The sequence below is a fragment of the Pseudophryne corroboree genome, chromosome 5 (assembly GCF_028390025.1).
Source record: "Pseudophryne corroboree isolate aPseCor3 chromosome 5, aPseCor3.hap2, whole genome shotgun sequence".
NCBI lineage: Eukaryota > Metazoa > Chordata > Amphibia > Anura > Myobatrachidae > Pseudophryne > Pseudophryne corroboree.
Genome location: NC_086448.1, coordinates 729,592,302 through 729,619,389, shown reverse-complemented (window position 1 = coordinate 729,619,389; position 27,088 = coordinate 729,592,302).

Here is a 27,088-nt window from a genome sequence, read left to right as displayed (position 1 = left end):
AGGGGCACTCACTGGCCGCATGTCCTGGTCGCCGACACTTCCAACAAGGGAGGGCCACTGCCACCTTCTCCAAGACGGGTTCCTGGTCCACCTCCTTCACTGGGGAATCTTCACCCGTTGGTTCCGGCTCAGAGGAAATGGGCACCTGCAAATTAACTTCAAGCAAGGCCTTCCGCTCCATTTCCCTGGTTTCCTCCTCCCATCTCTGGGCGCGACCATCCGCAATCATCCGGTCTTCATTCCACGGTCAATCGGGAAGCGCATGTCCTCTCGCCTCGCAGAGCGCACACACAGGCTCTGCAGCCACCCGGTCCCAAAGCTGCTGATGAGATTCCGTCAGCTGCTTCACCGTGGCCTCGTAGTCCGTCCTGTCTTCCGTCCATGGACATTCCAGGAGGCGATGTCGGGGATCTCCACAGCTTTCACACCGGGAATCAACCTCGTCTTCGCTCAACTCTTCGTCCCAAGGACAACTGTTGTGCTCATGCCCGTAGTTTCCGCAGAGCAAACACCAGGACTCGTTCTTCGCTTGGCCCTTCTGACGTCTTCGGTCCGCTTCCTGGACCACCTTCTTTGGGGACGTCTCTCGCCAAGTACACTCGTCGGCAAAGTGACCTGTTTGCCGACATTTCTTGCAGGGCGTCACAGCGGCCTTCTTGCGCCCCTTCTCCCGGCGCTCTTCTTTTTCACGCTGGACCGACCGCTGCACCATCTTCAGGATGTCTGCCCCAGACACCGTCACCCAGTCGCTCTGGTCCGCACACGTCCGGGGGTGAGTCTTCTTCGGAGCCGTCCGCAGGGAGGTCTTCTTGGTGGCGTTCCACATCGTGTCCGTGATCCGGTCTCTTTGATCCTGCCGACTACGCCAAGTGTGAGAGGTGCGGTTGGGGGCCTGCGAGTGCGTGTGGTGGTGCCAGCTGCCGTGCAGGTGTAGACGCGGTACTCACCAGGCGCCGCTCTCTCTCGCCTTCAGGTACCGGAACCTTCAACGGACCTGGAATTCTTCAGTCGGATCCGGACACGGCGATTCCCTCTCGGAGCTGACCGACGACCTAGCTGAGGAGAGAAGGGTTTACATTAAAGGGGGTATCGACCCTTCTTCCGCTGGAACAGGGGATACCCCAGGGGTGGCTGCGACCTTCACCGGCTGGGTGAATGGTCATCACCGGCACAAAGCCTCAGCTACCCAGCTTTCACACACTCGCGCTTTCGCACGTAGTGTGATGAAAGGGATTCTCACGTCCGTGAGCAAACCTAACTCCGGCGCTCGGGGACAAACAAGGGACAGACGTACACGGATGCTACTCACCGTCACAAGTCTTGCACTCCGATCTTCTCCACTTACAGGTCCCTGTAAGGAGGCAAAGAAAAACAGCCGTGCAGGGCCTAACTCTGACCTAGTGTCACACCCTATACTATCTACAACAGCGGAGCCCTCAAACTAGCTCTGTGGGTGTGGTGCAACACAACTATGCACAACTTACACAACACATACACTTTGCCCTGCACGGTAACAACATATAACACACTATCGGAGTTACAACATAAAACGGTGCTGTCCCTTTATCTACCCGACCCAGAACACCCAGTAGTGGGGACCGCACAGCTCACCCACCTACCGTACTCTCAGGGTGGCCTGAGCCTAGCGCCCAGTACCACCTTTACTCACCTCAGGGAAACACTGCTTCGCTGGGCCTAGCGCCCCCTAACTGCCCACAGGCCGGAGGCCTGACTTTGCCCACGGGCCTAGCGCCCGCCTACTTGCCGCCCGTTGGGTGACCTGGGCCTTGTGCCCCGGGTCACCTTATCGTATCCCTGATTTGGCCACAAATACCCTAGGGCCTAACGCCCTCTCTTAGCCACAGGCCTAGTGCCTAGATCGTTCCCCGGGCCTAGTGCCCGCCTAACTGGTGCCGCATGAGTGGGGTGGCTTGGGCCTAATGCCCAAACCACCTCATCAAATATTGGGGGCCCAAACTCCTAACTGCGCCCAGGCCTAGCGCCTGAATTGTGTCCTCGGGCCTAATGCCCGTCCCTGGTGGTCGAGGGAGGAAAAGGGGAGGGGGAGGATAGCCTCACTGAGGCCTTACCTAACCTGGGGGCCTCCACCGTCTTCTGCCGCTGACCCGTCCTGGCCAGCGGCGCCTCCGTCTCTTCCCTGCGTCCAGCCGCCGCTGGACATCTTCTTTCTGCAGGCCGACGTCTTCTGGCCTCTTCCGCGGCCTCAGGACCTCCTCTCCCCGCGGTCGTCGTCTTCTCCTCGGCGCCGGATCCTCTTCTGCGCTCCGGCGCGCCGACGACCTCCTCCGCTGCTCCCGGCCGTGTCTTCTCTTCAGCCACGCGATCCTCTTCTTCCTCCTCCTGCGCGCGGGCTCCTCCTCTTCGCCGCTCTTCGGCGCGGCCTCCTGTCCGAACGGCTCCCGCCCGGCGTCTGACGTCAGACGCCGGGGGCGGGGCCTATGACGCGGCGAGCGCTGATTGGCTCGCCGCGTCTCTTCCTGATTGGCCGCCGCTCCGGGAGCCGCGATTGGCTCCCGGAGGGCGCCAACATTCAAACCCTCCAGCCTGGGGTCCGGTGCAGGGAAAAGGGTAATCCCTGCACCGGACACCCGCCGCCGCCACGCACCCAGCGCTGGGGACAGACAAGCTGCCCCAGCGCTGTCCCCAACTAGGGACAACACAGATGTGCCCACAGGGCACATCCTTACATATGATTGCCATCACCTGTGGTGAGCTAGTTAATTGAGAAGAAAGGTGTTTCACCGCAGGTGATGGCAATCATACATTACCAGGAAAGTCCAGGAACAGAGCATTTTCTCCCTCATGGAGAGGGTCAGGTAGGCAAGTATGTCTATATTTTAGAAGCTTAGTAAGTCTACTAATAGGAGCTTAATTGCAGCTCTTCTGGCTCACAGTCCCACTTCTGGCTCACAGTCCCACTCCACAGCATCATACTACTCCAACTTTCAGTCAAAGTAGTGAGAAGAACTACAAAGTCTCTGGGATAACAGCTCCATGAAGGGCTCTAAAGGTGGGAACACAGTAGACGTTGTACTCCATGAGCAACATTGCCTAGTGTGTCCCCCTCCCAGGCTGGGCTGCCTGACGTGGACATACACACTGTGCAATATCGCTAGCATCGATATTGCTCAGGAGGGTAAAAATTAGCGATATAATTTACTATATCGCCTAGTGTGTAGGCACCTTTACTAGGAGCAACACCAAGCTAGTAAAATGTATGTACAGTAGGAGGTAGAGTGTGCTAGTGTTTTTAAACTTATTGTTTAATGAAAAGATGCTCTTTTATTTAGTGGTGATTTTAGTAGAGACTTTGTATGGCAGTTGTGTGCTCCTGTTGCTTTTACTTTGTCAAATGCTTTATTTTCTCAGTGCTGTGTGTTTTTTTTTTATTTCTTTTCTGTGTCTTTATCCAGCTTTTATTAAACCAATTCCTACTGTATTTAGACCAGTGTCTCCTTCATCTTTTCAAATGACAATAGACTAAATCAACTGATGTAAAAATATTTTTTTATTCTAAATTAGCTTTAACATTAATCTTAATACCATTTCAAAACAGATTGGTAGTCAATCTTAAACACATACTAATTCACAGTTTTCTATATCTGTGTAAATACTCTTGATGGAAGTATATAAGGTTACCTAAAGGTTACCATTCTTTAGAATGTAAGCTCTCACGAGCAGGGCCCTCTTCCCTCATGTGCTTATCCTTTTCTTACTTTAATAATCTTCAGCTGCACCAAATCCAGGAGTCTTCTGCCACCTGATAGTTATTCCAGTGTCATCTGCTGATGTAGCTATGTTTATTTACCCTGTACTTGTCCTATATTGTCGTCAACTGTAAGTTGCTGTTTTCCTGTTTGATTATTTGTTTATGTACTCTGTAATTGGGCGCTGCGGAACCCTTGTGGCGCCATATAAATAAAGGATGATAATAATAATAATAAATGGTTATAAATCCCTATTGCACTACACCAAAGGACCTCACTTTGACCTCAAGGAACACACTACAAATACCCCCTTCATATTTAATTATTTACCCAATATAGAGTGTCCAAATACTAGTGATGTGCACCGGAAATTTTTCGGGTTTTGTGTTTTGGTTTTGGATTCGGTTCCGCGGCCGTGTTTTGGATTCGGACGCGTTTTGGCTAGAGATGAGCGGGTTCGGTTCCTCGGAATCCGAACCCGCCCGAACTTCATGTTTTTTTTCACGGGTCCGAGCGACTCGGATCTTCCCGCCTTGCTCGGTTAACCCGAGCGCGCCCGAACGTCATCATGACGCTGTCGGATTCTCGCGAGGCTCGGATTCTATCGCGAGACTCGGATTCTATATAAGGAGCCGCGCGTCGCCGCCATTTTCACTCGTGCATTGAGATTGATAGGGAGAGGACGTGTCTGGCGTCCTCTCCATTAGAATAGAGATAGATTAGATAGAGAGAGAGAGATTGTGCAGAGTCGCAGACAGAGTTAGTTTACCACAGTCAGTGACCAGTGCAGTTGCTAGTTAACTTTTATTTAATATAATATATCCGTTCACTTCTCTCTGCTATATCCGTTCTCTGCCTGAAAAAAAAAACGATACACAGCACAGTCAGTCACACAGTGTGACTCAGTCTGTGTGCACTCAGCTCAGCCCAGTGTGCTGCACAGTCATCAATGTATAAATTAAAAGCTTATAATTAATTGTGGGGGAGACTGGGGAGCACTGCAGGTTGTTAGCAGGAGCCAGGAGTACAATTATATTAATTAACAGTGCACACTTTTGCTGCAGGAGTGGTGACCAGTGCCTGACCACCAGTATAGTATTGTTGTATACTACTAATATCTCTTTAAATATCAACCAGTCTATATTAGCAGCAGACACAGTACAGTGCGGTAGTTCACGGCTGTGGCTACCTCTGTGTCGGCACACGGCAGGCAGTCCGTCCGACCAGAATTGTATTATTTATTATTATATACCTACCACCTAACCGTGGTTTTTTTTTCATTCTTTATACCGTCATAGTGTCATCCTAATTGTTACGAGTATACTACTATCTCTTTATCAACCAGTGTACAGTGCGGTAGTTCACGGCTGTGGCTACCTCTGTGTCGGCACACGGCAGGCAGTCCGTCCGACCAGAATTGTATTATTTATTATTATATACCTACCACCTAACCGTGGTTTTTTTTTTCATTCTTTATACCGTCATAGTGTCATCCTAATTGTTACGAGTATACTACTATCTCTTTATCAACCAGTGTACAGTGCGGTAGTTCACGGCTGTGGCTACCTCTGTGTCGGCACACGGCAGGCAGTCCGTCCGACCAGAATTGTATTATTTATTATTATATACCTACCACCTAACCGTGGTTTTTTTTTTCATTCTTTATACCGTCATAGTGTCATCCTAATTGTTACGAGTATACTACTATCTCTTTATCAACCAGTGTACAGTGCGGTAGTTCACGGCTGTGGCTACCTCTGTGTCGGCACACGGCAGGCAGTCCGTCCGACCAGAATTGTATTATTTATTATTATATACCTACCACCTAACCGTGGTTTTTTTTTTCATTCTTTATACCGTCATAGTGTCATCCTAATTGTTACGAGTATACTACTATCTCTTTATCAACCAGTGTACAGTGCGGTAGTTCACGGCTGTGGCTACCTCTGTGTCGGCACACGGCAGGCAGTCCGTCCGACCAGAATTGTATTATTTATTATTATATACCTACCACCTAACCGTGGTTTTTTTTTCATTCTTTATACCGTCATAGTGTCATCCTAATTGTTACGAGTATACTACTATCTCTTTATCAACCAGTGTACAGTGCGGTAGTTCACGGCTGTGGCTACCTCTGTGTCGGCACACGGCAGGCAGTCCGTCCGACCAGAATTGTATTATTTATTATTATATACCTACCACCTAACCGTGGTTTTTTTTTCATTCTTTATACCGTCATAGTGTCATCCTAATTGTTACGAGTATACTACTATCTCTTTATCAACCAGTGTACAGTGCGGTAGTTCACGGCTGTGGCTACCTCTGTGTCGGCAGTCGGCAGGCAGTCCGTCCATCCATAATTGTATTATTATTATAATATATACCACCTAACCGTGGTTTTTTTATACCACCTAACCGTGGCAGTCCGTCCATAATTGTATACTAGTATCCAATCCATCCATCTCCATTGTTTACCTGAGGTGCCTTTTAGTTCTGCCTATAAAATATGGAGAACAAAAAAGTTGAGGTTCCAAAATTAGGGAAAGATCAAGATCCACTTCCACCTCGTGCTGAAGCTGCTGCCACTAGTCATGGCCGAGACGATGAAATGCCAGCAACGTCGTCTGCCAAGGCCGATGCCCAATGTCATAGTACAGAGCATGTCAAATCCAAAACACCAAATATCAGAAAAAAAAGGACTCCAAAACCTAAAATAAAATTGTCGGAGGAGAAGCGTAAACTTGCCAATATGCCATTTACCACACGGAGTGGCAAGGAACGGCTGAGGCCCTGGCCTATGTTCATGGCTAGTGGTTCAGCTTCACATGAGGATGGAAGCACTCAGCCTCTCGCTAGAAAACTGAAAAGACTCAAGCTGGCAAAAGCACCGCAAAGAACTGTGCGTTCTTTGAAATCCCAAATCCACAAGGAGAGTCCAATTGTGTCGTTTGCGATGCCTGACCTTCCCAACACTGGACGTGAAGAGCATGCGCCTTCCACTATTTGCATGCCCCCTGCAAGTGCTGGAAGGAGCACCCGCAGTCCAGTTCCTGATAGTCAGATTGAAGATGTCAGTGTTGAAGTACACCAGGATGAGGAGGATATGGGTGTTGCTGGCGCTGGGGAGGAAATTGACCAGGAGGATTCTGATGGTGAGGTGGTTTGTTTAAGTCAGGCACCCGGGGAGACACCTGTTGTCCGTGGGAGGAATATGGCCGTTGACATGCCAGGTGAAAATACCAAAAAAATCAGCTCTTCGGTGTGGAGGTATTTCACCACAAATGCGGACAACAGGTGTCAAGCCGTGTGTTCCCTTTGTCAAGCTGTAATAAGTAGGGGTAAGGACGTTAACCACCTCGGAACATCCTCCCTTATACGTCACCTGCAGCGCATTCATAATAAGTCAGTGACAAGTTCAAAAACTTTGGGTGACAGCGGAAGCAGTCCACTGACCAGTAAATCCCTTCCTCTTGTAACCAAGCTCACGCAAACCACCCCACCAACTCCCTCAGTGTCAATTTCCTCCTTCCCCAGGAATGCCAATAGTCCTGCAGGCCATGTCACTGGCAAGTCTGACGAGTCCTCTCCTGCCTGGGATTCCTCCGATGCATCCTTGCGTGTAACGCCTACTGCTGCTGGCGCTGCTGTTGTTGCCGCTGGGAGTCGATGGTCATCCCAGAGGGGAAGTCGTAAGCCCACTTGTACTACTTCCAGTAAGCAATTGACTGTTCAACAGTCCTTTGCGAGGAAGATGAAATATCACAGCAGTCATCCTACTGCAAAGCGGATAACTGAGGCCTTGGCATCCTGGGTGGTGAGAAACGTGGTTCCGGTATCCATCATTACTGCAGAGCCAACTAGAGACTTGTTGGAGGTACTGTGTCCCCGGTACCAAATACCATCTAGGTTCCACTTCTCTAGGCAGGCGATACCGAAAATGTACACAGACCTCAGAAAAAGAGTCACCAGTGTCCTAAAAAATGCAGCTGTACCCAATGTCCACTTAACCACGGACATGTGGACAAGTGGAGCAGGGCAGGGTCAGGACTATATGACTGTGACAGCCCACTGGGTAGATGTATGGACTCCCGCCGCAAGAACAGCAGCGGCGGCACCAGTAGCAGCATCTCGCAAACGCCAACTCTTTCCTAGGCAGGCTACGCTTTGTATCACCGCTTTCCAGAATACGCACACAGCTGAAAACCTCTTACGGCAACTGAGGAAGATCATCGCGGAATGGCTTACCCCAATTGGACTCTCCTGTGGATTTGTGGCATCGGACAACGCCAGCAATATTGTGTGTGCATTAAATCTGGGCCAATTCCAGCACGTCCCATGTTTTGCACATACCTTGAATTTGGTGGTGCAGAATTTTTTAAAAAACGACAGGGCCGTGCAAGAGATGCTGTCGGTGGCCAGAAGAATTGCGGGACACTTTCGGCGTACAGGCACCACGTACAGAAAACTGGAGCACCACCAAAAACTACTGAACCTGCCCTGCCATCATCTGAAGCAAGAAGTGGTAACGAGGTGGAATTCAACCCTCTATATGCTTCAGAGGTTGGAGGAGCAGCAAAAGGCCATTCAAGCCTATACAATTGAGCACGATATAGTAGGTGGAATGCACCTGTCTCAAGTGCAGTGGAGAATGATTTCAACGTTGTGCAAGGTTCTGATGCCCTTTGAACTTGCCACACGTGAAGTCAGTTCAGACACTGCCAGCCTGAGTCAGGTCATTCCCCTCATCAGGCTTTTGCAGAAGAAGCTGGAGGCATTGAAGGAGGAGCTAACACGGAGCGATTCCGCTAGGCATGTGGGACTTGTGGATGCAGCCCTTAATTCGCTTAACAAGGATTCACGGGTGGTCAATCTGTTGAAATCAGAGCACTACATTTTGGCCACCGTGCTCGATCCTAGATTTAAAGCCTACCTTGGATCTCTCTTTCCGGCAGACACAGGTCTGCTGGGGTTGAAAGACCTGCTGGTGACAAAATTGTCAAGTCAAGCGGAACGCGACCTGTCAACATCTCCTCCTTCACATTCTCCCGCAACTGGGGGTGCGAGGAAAAGGCTCAGAATTCCGAGCCCACCCGCTGGCGGTGATGCAGGGCAGTCTGGAGCGACTGCTGATGCTGACATCTGGTCCGGACTGAAGGACCTGACAACGATTACGGACATGTCGTCTACTGTCACTGCATATGATTCTCTCAACATTGATAGAATGGTGGAGGATTATATGAGTGACCGCATCCAAGTAGGCACGTCACACAGTCCGTACTTATACTGGCAGGAAAAAGAGGCAATTTGGAGGCCCTTGCACAAACTGGCTTTATTCTACCTAAGTTGCCCTCCCACAAGTGTGTACTCCGAAAGAGTGTTTAGTGCCGCCGCTCACCTTGTCAGCAATCGGCGTACGAGGTTACATCCAGAAAATGTGGAGAAGATGATGTTCATTAAAATGAATTATAATCAATTCCTCCGCGGAGACATTGACCAGCAGCAATTGCCTCCACAAAGTACACAGGGAGCTGAGATGGTGGATTCCAGTGGGGACGAATTGATAATCTGTGAGGAGGGGGATGTACACGGTGATATATCGGAGGGTGAAGATGAGGTGGACATCTTGCCTCTGTAGAGCCAGTTTGTGCAAGGAGAGATTAATTGCTTCTTTTTTGGGGGGGGTCCAAACCAACCCGTCATATCAGTCACAGTCGTGTGGCAGACCCTGTCACTGAAATGATGGGTTGGTTAAAGTGTGCATGTCCTGTTTTGTTTATACAACATAAGGGTGGGTGGGAGGGCCCAAGGATAATTCCATCTTGCACCTCTTTTTTCTTTTCTTTTTCTTTGCATCATGTGCTGATTGGGGTGGGTTTTTTGGAAGGGACACCCTGCGTGACACTGCAGTGCCACTCCTAGATGGGCCCGGTGTTTGTGTCGGCCACTAGGGTCGCTAATCTTACTCACACAGCTACCTCATTGCGCCTCTTTTTTTCTTTGCGTCATGTGCTGTTTGGGGAGGGTTTTTTGGAAGGGACATCCTGCGTGACACTGCAGTGCCACTCCTAGATGTGCCCGGTGTTTGTGTCGGCCACTAGGGTCGCTAATCTTACTCACACAGTCAGCTACCTCATTGCGCCTCTTTTTTTCTTTGCGTCATGTGCTGTTTGGGGAGGGTTTTTTGGAAGGGCCATCCTGCGTGACACTGCAGTGCCACTCCTAGATGGGCCCGGTGTTTGTGTCGGCCACTAGGGTCGCTAATCTTACTCACACAGCTACCTCATTGCGCCTCTTTTTTTCTTTGCGTCATGTGCTGTTTGGGGAGGGTTTTTTGGAAGGGACATCCTGCGTGACACTGCAGTGCCACTCCTAGATGGGCCCGGTGTTTGTGTCGGCCACTAGGGTCGCTTATCTTACTCACACAGCGACCTCGGTGCAAATTTTAGGACTAAAAATAATATTGTGAGGTGTGAGGTATTCAGAATAGACTGAAAATGAGTGTAAATTATGGTTTTTGAGGTTAATAATACTTTGGGATCAAAATGACCCCCAAATTCTATGATTTAAGCTGTTTTTTAGTGTTTTTTGAAAAAAACACCCGAATCCAAAACACACCCGAATCCGACAAAAAAAATTCGGTGAGGTTTTGCCAAAACGCGTTCGAACCCAAAACACGGCCGCGGAACCGAACCCAAAACCAAAACACAAAACCCGAAAAATTTCAGGCGCTCATCTCTAGTTTTGGCAAAACCTCCCTGAAAATTTTTTGTCGGATTCGGGTGTGTTTTGGATTCAGGTGTTTTTTTTACAAAAAACCCTCAAAAACAGCTTAAATAATAGAATTTGGGGGTCATTTTGATCCCATAGAATTATTAACCTCAATAACCATAATTTCCACTCATTTCCAGTCTATTCTGAACACCTCACAATATTATTTTTAGTCCTAAAATTTGCACAGAGGTCGCTGAATGACTAAGCTAAGCGACCCAAGTGGCCGACACAAACACCTGGCCCATCTAGGAGTGGCACTGCAGTGTCAGACAGGATGGCACTTCAAAAAATAGTCCCCAAACAGCACATGATGCAAAGAAAAAAAGAGGTGCACCAAGGTCGCTGGATGGTTAAGCTAAGCGACCCAAGTGGCCGACACAAACACCTGGCCCATCTAGAAATGGCACTGCAGTGTCAGACAGGATGGCAGATTTAAAAAATAGTCCCCAAACAGCACATGATCCAAAGATAAATTAAAGAAAAAAAGAGGTGCAAGATTGAATTGTCCTTGGGCCCTCCCACCCACCCTTATGTTGTATAAACAGGACATGCACACTTTAACAAACCCATAATTTCAGCGACAGGGTCTGCCACACGACTGTGACTGAAATGACTGGTTGGTTTGGGCCCCCACCAAAAAAGAAGCAATCAATCTCTCCTTGCACAAACTGGCTCTACAGAGGCAAGATGTCTACCTCCTCCTCATCGTCCGATTCCTCACCCCTTTCACTGTGTACATCCTCCTCCTCACAGATTATTAATTCGTCCCCACTGGAATCCACCATCTCAGGTCACTGTGTACTTTCTGGAGGCAATTGCTGGTGAATGTCTCCACGAAGGAAATGATTATAATTCATTTTGATGAACATCATCTTCTCCACATTTTCTGGAAGTAACCTCGTACGCCGATTGCTGACAAGGTGAGCGGCTGCACTAAACACTCTTTCAGAGTACACACTGGAGGGGGGGCAACTTAGGTAAAATAAAGCCAGTTTGTGCATGGGCCTCCAAATTGCCTCTTTTTCCTGCCAGTATACGTACGGACTGTCTGACGTGCCTACTTGGATGCGGTCACTCATATAATCCTCCACCATTCTTTCAATGGTGACAGAATCATATGCAGTGACAGTAGACGACATGTCAGTAATCGTTGGCAGGTCCTTCAGTCCGGACCAGATGTCAGCACTCGCTCCAGACTGCCCTCCATCACCGCCAGCGGGTGGGCTCGGAATTCTTAGCCTTTTCCTCGCAGCCCCAGTTGTGGGAGAATGTGAAGGAGGAGCTGTTGACGGGTCACGTTCGGCTTGACTTGACAATTTTGTCACCAGCAGGTCTTTGAACCTCTGCAGACTTGTGTCTGCTGGAAAGAGAGATCCAACGTAGGTTTTAAATCTAGGATCGAGCACGGTGGCCAAAATGTAGTGCTCTGATTTCAACAGATTGACCACCCGTGAATCCTTGTTAAGCGAATTAAGGGCTCCATCCACAAGTCCCACATGCCTAGCGGAATCGCTCTGTTTTAGCTCCTCCTTCAATCTCTCCAGCTTCTTCTGCAAAAGCATGATGAGGGGAATGACCTCACTCAGGCTGGCAGTGTCTGAACTGACTTCACTTGTGGCAAGTTTAAAGGGTTGCAGAACCTTGCACAACGTTGAAATCATTCTCCACTGCGCATTCCCCCTCCTTTGCCTATATCATAGGTAGCTGTATAGGCTTGAATGGCCTTTTGCTGCTCCTCCATCCTCTGAAGCATATAGAGGGTTGAATTCCACCTCGTTACCACCTCTTGCTTCAGATGATGGTGGGGCAGGTTCAGGAGTGTTTGCTGGTGCTCCAGTCTTCGGCACGCGGTGGCTGAATGCCGAAAGTGGCCCGCAATTCTTCGGGCCACCGACAGCATCTCTTGCACGCCCCTGTCATTTTTTAAATAATTCTGCACCACCAAATTCAATGTATGTGCAAAACATGGGACGTGCTGGAATTTGCCCACATGTAATGCACGCACAATATTGGTGGCGTTGTCCGATGTCACAAATCCCCAAGAGAGTCCAACTGGGGTAAGCCATTCTGCGATGATGTTCCTCAGTTTCCGTAAGAGGTTGTCAGCTGTGTGCCTCTTATGGAAAGCGGTGATACAAAGCATAGCCTGCCTAGGAATGAGTTGGCGTTTGCGAGATGCTGCTACTGGTACCGCCGCTGCTGTTCTTGCTGCGGGAGGCAATACATCTACCCAGTGGGCTGTCACAGTCATATAGTCCTTAGTCTGCCCTGCTCCACTTGTCCACATGTCCTTGGTTAAGTGGACATTGGGTACAACTGCATTTTTTAGGACACTGGTGACTCTTTTTCTGAGGTCTGTGTACATTCTCGGTATCGCCTGCCTAGAGAAATAGAACCTAGATGGTATTTGGTACTGGGGACACAGTACCTCAAGCAAATCTCTAGTTTCCTGTGAATTAACGGTGGATACCGGAAACACGTTTAACACCACCCAGGCTGCCAAGGCCTGAGTTATCCACTTTGGATCAGGATGACTGCTGTGATATTTCATCTTCCTCGCAAAGGACTGTTGGACAGTCAATTGCTTACTGGAAGTAGTACAAGTGGTCTTCCGACTTCCCCTCTGGGATGACGATCGACTCCCAGCAGCAACAACAGCAGCGCTGTTACACTCAAGGATGCATCGGAGGAATCCCAGGTGTTACACTCAAGGATGCATCGGAGGAATCCCAGGCAGGAGAGGACTCATCAGACTTGACAGTGACATGGCCTGCAGGACTATTGGCTTTCCTGTCTAAGGAGGAAATTGACACTGAGGGAGTTGGTGGTGTGGTTTGCAGGAGCTTGGTTACAAGAGGAAGGGATTTAGTTGTCAGTGGACTGCTTCCGCTGTCACCAAAAGTTTTTGAACTTGTCAATGACTTCTGATGAATGCGCTCCAGGTGACGTATAAGGGAGGCTGTTCCTAGGTGGTTAACGTCCTTACCCCTACTTATTACAGCTTGACAAAGGCAACACACGGCTTAACAAATGTTGTCCGCATTTCTGTTAAAATAATTTCACACCGACAAGTTGATTTTTTTGTAATTTGACCAGGCATGTCAATGGCCATATTCGTCCCACATCCTGGTGTACTTCAACAGTGACATATTCAATTTGACTATCAGGAACTGGACTGCGGGTGCAAATGGTGGAAGGCACCACCTCTTCCCGTCCAGTGTTGGGAAGGTCAGGCATCGCAACCAACACAATTGGACTCTCCTTGGGGATTTGTGATTTAGAAGAACGCACAGTTCTTTGCTGTGCTTTTTCTAGCTTAAGTCTTTTAATTTTTCTAGTGGGAGGATGAGTGCTTCCATCCTCATGTGAAGCTGACCCACTAGTCATGAGGAACATAGGAGAGGGCCTCAGCCGTTCCTTGCCACTCCGTGTCGTAAATGGCATATTGGCAAGTTTACGCTTCTCCTCAGACGCTTTTAATTTAGATTTTTGGGTCATTTTACTGAACTTTAGTTTTTTGGATTTTACATGCTCTCTACTATGACATTGGGCATCGGCCTTGGCAGACGACGTTGATGGCATTTCATCGTCTCGGCCATGACTAGTGGCAGCAGCATCAGCACGAGGTGGAAGTGGATCTTGATCTTTCCCTAATTTACCCTCCACATTTTTGTTCTCCATTTTTTAATGTGTGGAATTATATGCCAGTAATATATCAATAGCAATGGCCTACTGTACCGTACTGCTATATATTACATACTGGTGGTCAGCAAAATTATGCACTGTCCTCCTACTACTGCGCACAACAACTAAAATGCACCACAGGTATGGATGGATAGTGTACTTGACGACACAGAGGTAGGTAGAGCAGTGGACTACTGTACCATACTGCTATATATTATATACTGGTGGTCAGCAAAATTATGCACTGTCCTCCTTCTACTGCGCACAACAACTAAAATGCACCACAGGTATGGATGTATAGTATACTTGACGACACAGAGGTAGGTAGAGCAGTGGACTACTGTACCGTACTGCTATATATTATATACATGGTGGTCAGCAAAATTATGCACTGTCCTCCTACTACTGCGTACAACAACTAAAATGCACCACAGGTATGGATGGATAGTATACTTGACGACACAGAGGTAGGTAGAGCAGTGGACTACTATACCGTACTGCTATATATTATATACTGGTGGTCAGCAAAATTATGCACTGTCCTCCTACTACTGCGCACAACAACTAAAATGCACCACAGGTATGGATGGATAGTATACTGGACGACACAGAGGTAGGTAGAGCAGTGGACTACTGTACCGTACTGATATAATACTGGTGGTCACTGGTCAGCAAAATTCTGCACTGTCCTCCTACTATATACTACAATGCAGCACAGATATGGAGCATTTTTCAGGCAGAGAACGTAGATATTTTCAGCACACTGAGCACAGATATTTGCAAGCACACTGAGCACAGATATTTGCAGCACACTGACCACAGATATTTGCAGCACACTGAACACAACCGAGAGAACGCTGCACACGTCCTCTCCCTATCATCTCCAATGCACGAGTGAAAATGGCGGCGACGCGCGGCTCCTTATATAGAATAAGAATCTCGCGAGAATCCGACAGCGGGATGATGACGTTCGGGCGCGCTCGGGTAAACCGAGCAAGGCGGGAGAATCCGAGTCTGCCTCGGACCCGTGTAAAATGGGTGAACTTCAGGGGGGTTCGGTTTCCGAGCAACCGAAACCGCTCATCTCTACCAAATACTCTATCCCTCTCTATGGTCTCATTAAGATCTGATGGGGACAAAGTGTTTAAAGAAAAAATGCATCTCCTGGTCTCACTGTACCACCATTCTTCATTGCAACTTTAGTCACAGAATATTTCAAAAACCAGTGTCCACAGATAATTGATTGTTTTTTTTTGTTTTTTTTGTCATAGCAATGAGAGGTCCTCTAGACTGCAGAGATTGGAGTCCTATGCTGGGCTGTAGACTTGACTTAATTAATCAAATATATATCTCAAGGAAATTGATGAAGGAAAGGAGGGGAAGGAGAGACAGAGGCGTAACCATGGGAGGCAATGGAGTCAGCTGCCACCGGGCTTCTACTCTGAAGGATGCACCTCTCCTTCCTTTCCGTGTGTTCAGTGACACCATTCAATTAAGTTAATTGACAGTTGCGGCTATCTCTTCCGTGGCCAACTCCCCCCACCTTAGAAATCACAACCTCTTTATTATAGATAGACATTTTACAAGTGTCGTACCGAGGATTAGAACCCACGACTTATTACACTGGAAGCAGGCAATACAAGTAACTTCATATGGTTAGAATTCTCATGCTTCCTATGCAAGAGCAGATAGCTCAATCAGTAAGGTGCTTGCTTCCAGTGTAATAGGCCATGGATTCTGGTAAGAAATGTGTGATGTAAAACAAATGACAATGAAATTTGTGTGTGTATTGTATGTGTGTGTGTGTGTGTATACGTGTGTATATATATATATATACATATACAGCAAAGAACTCTCCTGGCTGAGAGAGTAATACGCGGCACTGCAGGGTTTGTGAATAGAAAAAGTTTTACTTCAACGTTTCGGGACGCTAAGTCCCGTCGTCAGGAAAAAAAGCATACATGAGATCATACAATGCATTCTTACCTTATATCCCCTGGGTGCTGTACTCTCCCCCTCGCCTTCACACAGACTGCACCGGAGCCGGGTCGCCTCTTACAGACGGCGCTGAGAACGGGGAGACGCACCAGACGGTTGCCTAGCAACCGCCGGGAACTGTGGGTCTGACGTCATCAGGCTGCGACACGCCCACCTGGTGCCGCTGGCGGCGCCCCGGCTCCGGTGCAGTGTGTGTGAAGGCGAGGGGGAGAGTACAGCACCCAGGGGATATAAGGTAAGAATGCATTGTATGAGCTCATGTATGCTTTTTTTCCTGACGACGGGACTTATTCACAAACCCTGCAGTGCCGTGTATTACTCTCTCTGCCAGGAGAGTTCTTTGCTGTTTATAAATTTTCACGAAGGCACGCAGGTATTATTTATTCCAGTATAAGAGTGCCGATCCAGCTGACAACTATATATATATACATATATATATATATATATATATATACATACTGTGGGGCAAAAAAGTATTTGGACAGCCACTGATTGTGCAAGATGACCCACTTAAGAAGAGGAGAGAGGTCTGTAATTTCCATCATAGGTACACTTCAACTGTGAGAGACAGAATCTGAAAAAAATAAATAAACAGGAAATCACATTGTATGATTTTTAAACAATTTATTTGTATATTCTTGCAGAAAATAAATATTTGGACACCTACCAAGCAGCCTCCAGGCTACTGGGATGAACTTACGCCACTGGGGAGAGACACTAGCTGTGTGGTACAAGGATATGAAAGTATAAAAGAGAAGCGTCAATAGAACTTTTAACAGACAAAGAAGCACAAGACCAACTGGGAGAATAGGGGATCAAGAGAAATATAGAGGAGTACAGTATAAACAGATTTACAAAAAATATATATATGCTTTGGTGCCTTTTTTAATACTATACATAAAAAGACTTTTCAGAAAGTATGTATTAATTCAGACATTTTTGTAGTCTACAAATGCTAGAATATTATCCTCAATGGCTGTAGATCGATAAGAGTTGCAAGTCTTAAGTTTTAATATTTGTTTCATAGTCAATATTTTTTGTACATATATTTATAAAAATTTAGTGATCACATACATACAATTTAACAAAAGATTCAGTATCCAACCATATGTACGTATATTATACTTCCAAAATAATAATTTAATTCATTTTAGAGATTATTTAATCTTGATTACTTACAATATGTACCGTATTATTATCATTGTCTCAGAGAACACTTAGTATTCCCTTAACTAACATCTAATATAATATTCAACTTTAATTCTCTTCCCAAGTTTCTTTCTTGATCTCTTGTTGATATTTAACTGAAAAGAACTTGATTTCAATTCTAAAGTATTTTATGTCTAGCTAAACTTGCTAAGACTAAGGGGGTAATTCAGATCTGATCACTGATGTGCGTTTTTGCACAGTGCGCAATCAGATCCAAACTGTGCATGTATCTGAGCCGCACTGCGCCGACGCGACGGACGACTGCTACGGGGATCGGCGCCCTGCGACGGGATGGTGCGAAGGATCCAGTCGCATGGGCGTTCGCAAGGAGTTTGACAGGAAGAGGCCGTTTGTGGGTGGCAACTGACGTTTTCCGGGAGTGTCCAGAAAAATGCAGGCGGGATCAGGCGTTTTCAAGGAGGGTATATATATTGGTAGATGCTCAATTAGCTTAGTGATATCATTCAGGTGCTCGAAAGGGAGGGGTATTTCTAAGCAAGAAAAAAGGCATTTGTTTCCCCCAGCACCCTGAATGATAACCGTAACCAGATATAAATTCCACATAATAATAGAATTCTCATGTGGCTCCTTGCTGGTTAATCTTAGACCCAGATTGGGGTAATGGAGGTGTGAGGTGTGGTGCCTCTGGACTGGCTTAGCTGGATGGCCTTAGTGTGGCATACCTTTACATTCTATTAACACTTTTCACTTATTAATTTTTTTAACACTATTTCTCTATTTTAATTGCATTTCATTTTTGTTTCACTTTCTCTATAACTTCGGCTTCCTAAATACTAATTTATTAACACTATAGTTTTTTCACTGGTATGCTACGCTGGGCTTTCTGGCTTATGCTGGTGTTTTGGGGTGCCACACCCTGCACCTAGATATAGCGCTAGGGACCCCAAATATACAGAGACGCCTTGATGCGGCTTTGGGGCTTATTCACATATTTGCGCAAATATGTGTAACGAAGATCTCTGAATTCTATTATTATGTGGAATTTATATCTGGTTATCATTCAGGATGCTGGGGGAAACAAATGCCTTTTTTTCTTGTTTTCAAGGAGGGTGTCTGACGTCAGCTCTGGCCCCGATCAGGAGGATGCAATCGCAGCGGCTGAGTAAGTCCTGGGCTGCGCAGAGACTGCACAAACTGATTTTTGTGCAGCTCGGCTAACGAAGCGATCGCACACTTGCACAGCGCTTTCCCCCTCCCCCTGTAGGTGGCGACTATCTGATTACAGGGCAGCAAAAAATGCAGCCCAGCGATCAGATCTGAATTACCTCCTAAACCTGATGTTCATTGTATTGCATAACAGTGTGTTAACGTTGTAAAGTAAATTGAATACTGGAAGAATACGCAGTTAATCAGCACTGTAAAGATCAATAACAAATGAAATGGCATCTGGTAGTTCTAGGTACAAAACTTATTAAATTGAAATTGTCCTTTTTTGCAAGAGGCCAAAGCAATCAAAACTTGTTGATAAAGAGATGTGTTTTTGATAAAGATAATTAATGGGCTGCAATACTTCCTCACATACTGACAAAATGACAAATAGTCACTGTTGATTTTGTGAAGCTGCCTAAAATATCTACTAAGACTTGGCCTGATAAAACATTTCTTGAGCAGTTAAGTCATGTCATTAGTGATGAGCGGGTTCGGTTCCTCGGAATCCGAACCCGCCCGAACTTCAGTTTTTTTTACACGGGGCCGAGCGACTCGGATCTTCCCGCCTTGCTCGGTTAACCCGAGCGCGCCCGAACGTCATCATCCCGCTGTCGGATTCTCGCGAGGCTCGGATTCTATCGCGAGACTCGGATTCTATATAAGGAGCCGCGCGTCGCCGCCATTTTCACACGTGCATTGAGATTGATAGGGAGAGGACGTGGCTGGCGTCCTCTCCGTTTAGACTAGAGTACTAGAGAGAGACACTAATTTTGGGGAGCATATTATTAGGAGGAGTACTACTTGCTGCTGATAGTGTGACCACTGACCACCAGTTTAATTAATCCGTTCTCTGCCTGAAAAAAAACGATACACAGTGTGACACAGTCACATACCATATCTGTGCTCAGCCCAGTGTGCTGCATCATATGTAATACTGTATATCATTATCTGACTGTGCTGAGTGCTCACACAGCTTAATTGTGGGGGAGACTGGGGAGCAGTTATAGCATATAGTACATATTTTAAGTACAGTGCACACTTTTGCTGCCAGAGTGCCACTGCCAGTGTGACTGACCAGTGACCACTGACCACCAGTATTGTGATTGTCTGCTGACCACCAGTATATTGTGATTGTCTGCCTGAAAAAGTTAAACACTCGTCGTGTGGTGTTTTTATAAACGCATTCTGCAGACAGTGTCCAGCAGGTCCGTCATTACATAATATATACCTGTCCGGCTGCAGTACTAGTGTGATATATATATATTTTTTAATTTTATCTCATTATCATCCAGTCTATATTAGCAGCAGACACAGTACGGTAGTCCACGACTGTAGCTACCTCTGTGTCGGCAGTCGCTCGTCCATCCATAATTGTATACCACCTACCCGTGTTTTTTTTTTCTTTTCTATCTTCTTGATACTAGTAGCTTACTTTAGGAGTCTGCAGTGCTGAGTCTGACAGACAGTGTCCAGCAGCTCCGTCATTACATAATATATACCTGTCCGGCTGCAGTACTAGTGTGATATATATATATATATTTTAATTTTATCTCATTATCATTCAGTCTATATTAGCAGCAGACACAGTACGGTAGTCCACGGCTGTAGCTACCTCTGTGTCGGCAGTCGCTCGTCCATCCATAATTGTATACCACCTACCCGTGTTTTTTTTTTTCTATCTTCTTGATACTAGTAGCTTACTTTAGGAGTCTGCAGTGCTGAGTCTGACAGACAGTGTCCAGCAGGTCCGTCATTACATAATATATACCTGTCCGGCTGCAGTACTAGTGTGATATATATATATTTTAATTTTATCTCATTATCATCCAGTCTATATTAGCAGCAGACACAGTACGGTAGTCCACGGCTGTAGCTACCTCTGTGTCGGCAGTCGCTCGTCCATCCATAATTGTATACCACCTACCCGTGGTTTTTTTTTCTTTTCTATCTTCTTGATACTAGTAGCTTACTTTAGGAGTCTGCAGTGCTGACAGACAGTGTCCAGCAGGTCCGTCATTACATAATATATACCTGTCTGGCTGCAGTACTAGTGTGATATATATATATATTTTAATTTTATCTCATTATCATCCAGTCTATATTAGCAGCAGACACAGTACGGTAGTCCACGGCTGTAGCTACCTCTGTGTCGGCAGTCGCTCGTCCATCCATAATTGTATACCACCTACCCGTGGTTTTTTTTTTCTATCTTCTTGATACTAGTAGCTTACTTTAGGAGTCTGCAGTGCTGAGTCTGACAGACAGTGTCCAGCAGGTCCGTCATTACATAATATATACCTGTCCGGCTGCAGTACTAGTGTGATATATATATATATTTTTTAATTTTATCTCATTATCATCCAGTCTATATTAGCAGCAGACACTGTACGGTAGTCCACGGCTGTAGCTACCTCTGTGTCGGCAGTCGCTCGTCCATCCATAATTGAATACCACCTACCCGTGGTTTTTTTTTTCTTTTCTATCTTCTTGATACTAGTAGCTTACTTTAGGAGTCTGCAGTACTGAGTCTGACAGTGTCCAGCAGGTCCGTCATTACATAATATATACCTGTCCGGCTGCAGTACTAGTGTGATATATATATATATTTTAATTTTATCTCATTATCATCCAGTCTATATAAGCAGCAGACACAGTACGGTAGTCCACGGCTGTAGCTACCTCTGTGTCGGCAGTCGCTCGTCCATCCATAATTGTATACCACCTACCCGTGGTTTTTTTTTTTTCTATCTTCTTGATACTAGTAGCTTACTTTAGGAGTCAGCAGTGCTGAGTCTGACAGACAGTGTCCAGCAGGTCCGTCATTACATAATATATACCTGTCTGGCTGCAGTACTAGTGTGATATATATATATTTTAATTTTATCTCATTATCATCCAGTCTATATTAGCAGCAGACACAGTACGGTAGTCCACGGCTGTAGCTACCTCTGTGTCGGCAGTCGCTCGTCCATCCATAATTGTATACCACCTACCCGTGTTTTTTTTTTTTCTTCTATCTTCTTGATACTAGTAGCTTACTTTAGGAGTCTGCAGTGCTGAGTCTGACAAACAGTGTCCAGCAGGTCCGTCATTACATAATATATACCTGTCCGGCTGCAGTACTAGTGTGATATATATATATTTTAATTTTATCTCATTATCATCCAGTCTATATTAGCAGCAGACACAGTACGGTAGTCCACGGCTGTAGCTACCTCTGTGTCGGCAGTCGCTTGTCCATCCATAATTGTATACCACCTACCCGTGGTTTTTTTTTCTTTTCTATCTTCTTGATACTAGTAGCTTACTTTAGGAGTCTGCAGTGCTGAGTCTGACAGACAGTGTCCAGCAGGTCCGTCATTACATAATATATACCTGTCCGGCTGCAGTACTAGTGTGATATATATATATATTTTAATTTTATCTCATTATCATCCAGTCTATATTAGCAGCAGACACAGTACGGTAGTCCACGGCTGTAGCTACCTCTGTGTCGGCAGTCGCTCGTCCATCCATAATTGTATACCACCTACCCGTGGTTTTTTTTTTCTATCTTCTTGATACTAGTAGCTTACTTTAGGAGTCTGCAGTGCTGAGTCTGACAGACAGTGTCCAGCAGGTCCGTCATTACATAATATATACCTGTCCGGCTGCAGTACTAGTGTGATATATATATATTTTAATTTTATCTCATTATCATCCAGTCTATATTAGCAGCAGACACAGTACGGTAGTCCACGGCTGTAGCTACCTCTGTGTCGGCAGTCGCTCGTCCATCCATAATTGTATACCACCTACCCGTGGTTTTTTTTTTCTATCTTCTTGATACTAGTAGCTTACTTTAGGAGTCTGCAGTGCTGAGTCTGACAGACAGTGTCCAGCAGGTCCGTCATTACATAATATATACCTGTCCGGCTGCAGTACTAGTGTGATATATATATATTTTAATTTTATCTCATTATCATCCAGTCTATATTAGCAGCAGACACAGTACGGTAGTCCACGGCTGTAGCTACCTCTGTGTCGGCAGTCGCTCGTCCATCCATAATTGTATACCACCTACCCGTGGTTTTTTTTTCTTTTCTATCTTCTTGATACTAGTAGCTTACTTTAGGAGTCTGCAGTGCTGAGTCTGACAGACAGTGTCCAGCAGGTCCGTCATTACATAATATATACCTGTCCGGCTGCAGTACTAGTGTGATATATATATATATTTTAATTTTATCTCATTATCATCCAGTCTATATTAGCAGCAGACACAGTACGGTAGTCCACGGCTGTAGCTACCTCTGTGTCGGCAGTCGCTCGTCCATCCATAATTGTATACCACCTACCCGTGGTTTTTTTTTCTATCTTCTTGATACTAGTAGCTTACTTTAGGAGTCTGCAGTGCTGAGTCTGACAGACAGTGTCCAGCAGGTCCGTCATTACATAATATACACCTGTCCGGCTGCAGTACTAGTGTGATATATATATATTTTAATTTTATCTCATTATCATCCAGTCTATATTAGCAGCAGACACAGTACGGTAGTCCACGGCTGTAGCTACCACTGTGTCGGCAGTCGCTCGTCCATCCATAATTGTATACCACCTACCCGTGTTTTTTTTTTCTTTTCTATCTTCTTGATACTAGTAGCTTACTTTAGGAGTCTGCAGTGCTGAGTCTGACAGACAGTGTCCAGCAGGTCCGTCATTACATAATATATACCTGTCCGGCTGCAGTACTAGTGTGATATATATATATATATTTTAATTTTATCTCATTATCATCCAGTCTATATTAGCAGCAGACACAGTACGGTAGTCCACGGCTGTAGCTACCTCTGTGTCGGCAGTCGCTCGTCCATCCATAATTGTATACCACCTACCCGTGGTTTTTTTTTCTTCCTATCTTCTTGATACTAGTAGCTTACTTTAGGAGTCTGCAGTGCTGAGTCTGACAGACAGTGTCCAGCAGGTCCGTCATTACATAATATATACCTGTCCGGCTGCAGTACTAGTGTGATATATATATATATTTTAATTTTATCTCATTATCATCCAGTCTATATTAGCAGCAGACACAGTACGGTAGTCCACGGCTGTAGCTACCTCTGTGTCGGCAGTCGCTCGTCATCCATAAGTATACTAGTATCCATCCATCTCCATTGTTTACCTGAGGTGCCTTTTAGTTGTGCCTATTAAAATATGGAGAACAAAAATGTTGAGGTTCCAAAAATAGGGAAAGATCAAGATCGACTTCCACCTCGTGCTGAAGCTGCTGCCACTAGTCATGGCCGAGACGATGAAATGCCATCAACGTCGTCTGCCAAGGCCGATGCCCAATGTCATAGTACAGAGCATGTAAAATCCAAAACACCAAATATCAGTAAAAAAAGGACTCAAAAATCTAAAATAAAATTGTCGGAGGAGAAGCGTAAACTTGCCAATATGCCATTTACCACACGGAGTGGCAAGGAACGGCTGAGGCCCTGGCCTATGTTCATGGCTAGTGGTTCAGCTTCACATGAGGATGGAAGCACTCAGCCTCTCGCTAGAAAAATGAAAAGACTCAAGCTGGCAAAAGCACAGCAAAGAACTGTGCGTTCTTCGAAATCCCAAATCCACAAGGAGAGTCCAATTGTGTCGGTTGCGATGCCTGACCTTCCCAACACTGGACGTGAAGAGCATGCGCCTTCCACCATTTGCACGCCCCCTGCAAGTGCTGGAAGGAGCACCCGCAGTCCAGTTCCTGATAGTCAGATTGAAGATGTCAGTGTTGAAGTACACCAGGATGAGGAGGATATGGGTGTTGCTGGCGCTGGGGAGGAAATTGACAAGGAGGATTCTGATGGTGAGGTGGTTTGTTTAAGTCAGGCACCCGGGGAGACACCTGTTGTCCGTGGGAGGAATATGGCCATTGACATGCCTGGTGAAAATACCAAAAAAATCAGCTCTTCGGTGAGGAAGTATTTCAACAGAAATGCGGACAACATTTGTCAAGCCGTGTGTTGCCTTTGTCAAGCTGTAATAAGTAGGGGTAAGGACGTTAACCACCTCGGAACATCCTCCCTTATACGTCACCTGCAGCGCATTCATAATAAGTCAGTGACAAGTTCAAAAACTTTGGGCGACAGCGGAAGCAGTCCACTGACCAGTAAATCCCTTCCTCTTGTAACCAAGCTCACGCAAACCACCCCACCAACTCCCTCAGTGTCAATTTCCTCCTTCCCCAGGAATGCCAATAGTCCTGCAGGCCATGTCACTGGCAATTCTGACGAGTCCTCTCCTGCCTGGGATTCCTCCGATGCATCCTTGCGTGTAACGCCTACTGCTGCTGGCGCTGCTGTTGTTGCTGCTGGGAGTCGATGGTCATCCCAGAGGGGAAGTCGTAAGACCACTTTTACTACTTACACCAAGCAATTGACTGTCCAACAGTCCTTTGCGAGGAAGATGAAATATCACAGCAGTCATCCTGCTGCAAAGCGGATAACTGAGGCCTTGGCATCCTGGGTGGTGAGAAACGTGGTTCCGGTATCCATCATTACTGCAGATCCAACTAGAGACTTGTTGGAGGTACTGTGTCCCCGGTACCAAATACCATCTAGGTTCCATTTCTCTAGGCAGGCGATACCGAAAATGTACACAGACCTCAGAAAAAGAGTCACCAGTGTCCTAAAAAATGCAGCTGTACCCAATGTCCACTTAACCACGGACATGTGGACAAGTGGAGCAGGGCAGGGTCAGGACTATATGACTGTGACAGCCCACTGGGTAGATGTATGGACTCCCGCCGCAAGAACAGCAGCGGCGGCACCAGTAGCAGCATCTCGCAAACGCCAACTCTTTCCTAGGCAGGCTACGCTTTGTATCACCGGTTTCCAGAATACGCACACAGCTGAAAACCTCTTACGGCAACTGAGGAAGATCATCGCGGAATGGCTTACCCCAATTGGACTCTCCTGTGGATTTGTGGCATCGGACAACGCCAGCAATATTGTGTGTGCATTAAATATGGGCAAATTCCAGCACGTCCCATGTTTTGCACATACCTTGAATTTGGTGGTGCAGAATTATTTAAAAAATGAGAGGGGCGTGCAAGAGATGCTGTCGGTGGCCAGAAGAATTGCGGGACACTTTCGGCGTACAGGCACCACGTACAGAAGACTGGAGCACCACCAAAAACGCCTGAACCTGCCCTGCCATCATCTGAAGCAAGAAGTGGTAACGAGGTGGAATTCAACCCTATATATGCTTCAGAGGTTGGAGGAGCAGCAAAAGGCCATTCAAGCCTATACAATTGAGCACGATATAGGAGGTGGAATGCACCTGTCTCAAGCGCAGTGGAGAATGATTTCAACGTTGTGCAAGGTTCTGCTGCCCTTTGAACTTGCCACACGTGAAGTCAGTTCAGACACTGCCAGCCTGAGTCAGGTCATTCCCCTCATCAGGCTTTTGCAGAAGAAGCTGGAGACATTGAAGGAGGAGCTAACACAGAGCGATTCCGCTAGGCATGTGGGACTTGTGGATGGAGCCCTTAATTCGCTTAACAAGGATTCACGGGTGGTCAATCTGTTGAAATCAGAGCACTACATTTTGGCCACTGTGCTCGATCCTAGATTTAAAACCTACCTTGGATCTCTTTTTCCGGCACACACAAGTCTGCTGGGGTTCAAAGACCTGCTGGTGAGAAAATTGTCAAGTCAAGCGGAACGCGACCTGTCAACATCTCCTCCTTCACATTCTCCCGCAACTGGGGGTGCGAGGAAAAGGCTCAGAATTCCGAGCCCACCCGCTGGCGGTGATGCAGGGCAGTCTGGAACGACTGCTGATGCTGACATCTGGTCAGGACTGAAGGACCTGCCAACGATTACGGCCATGTCGTCTACTGGCACTGCATATGATTCGCTCCCCATTGAAAGAATGGTGGAGGATTATATGAGTGACCGCATCCAAGTAGGCACGTCAGACAGTCCGTACTTATACTGGCAGGAAAAAGAGGCAATTTGGAGGCCCTTGCACAAACTGGCTTTATTCTACCTAAGTTGCCCTCCCACAAGTGTGTACTCTGAAAGAGTGTTTAGTGCCGCCGCTCACCTTGTCAGCAATCGGCGTACGAGGTTACTTCCAGAAAATGTGGAGAAGATGATGTTCATTAAAATGAATTATAATCAATTCCTCCGTGGAGACATTGACCAGCAGCAATTGCCTCCACAAAGTACACAGGGAGCTGAGATGGTGGATTCCAGTGGGGACGAATTGATAATCTGTGAGGAGAGGGATGTACACGGTGATATATCGGAGGATGATGATGAGGTGGACATCTTGCCTCTGTAGAGCCAGTTTGTGCAAGGAGAGATTAATTGCTTCTTTTTCGGTGGGGGTCCAAACCAACCCGTCATTTCAGTCACAGTCGTGTGGCAGACCCTGTTACTGAAATGATGGGTTGGTTAAAGTGTGCATGTCCATAATACAACATAAGGGTGGGTGGGAGGGCCCAAGGACAATTCCATCTTGCACCTCTTTTTTCTTTCATTTTTCTTTGC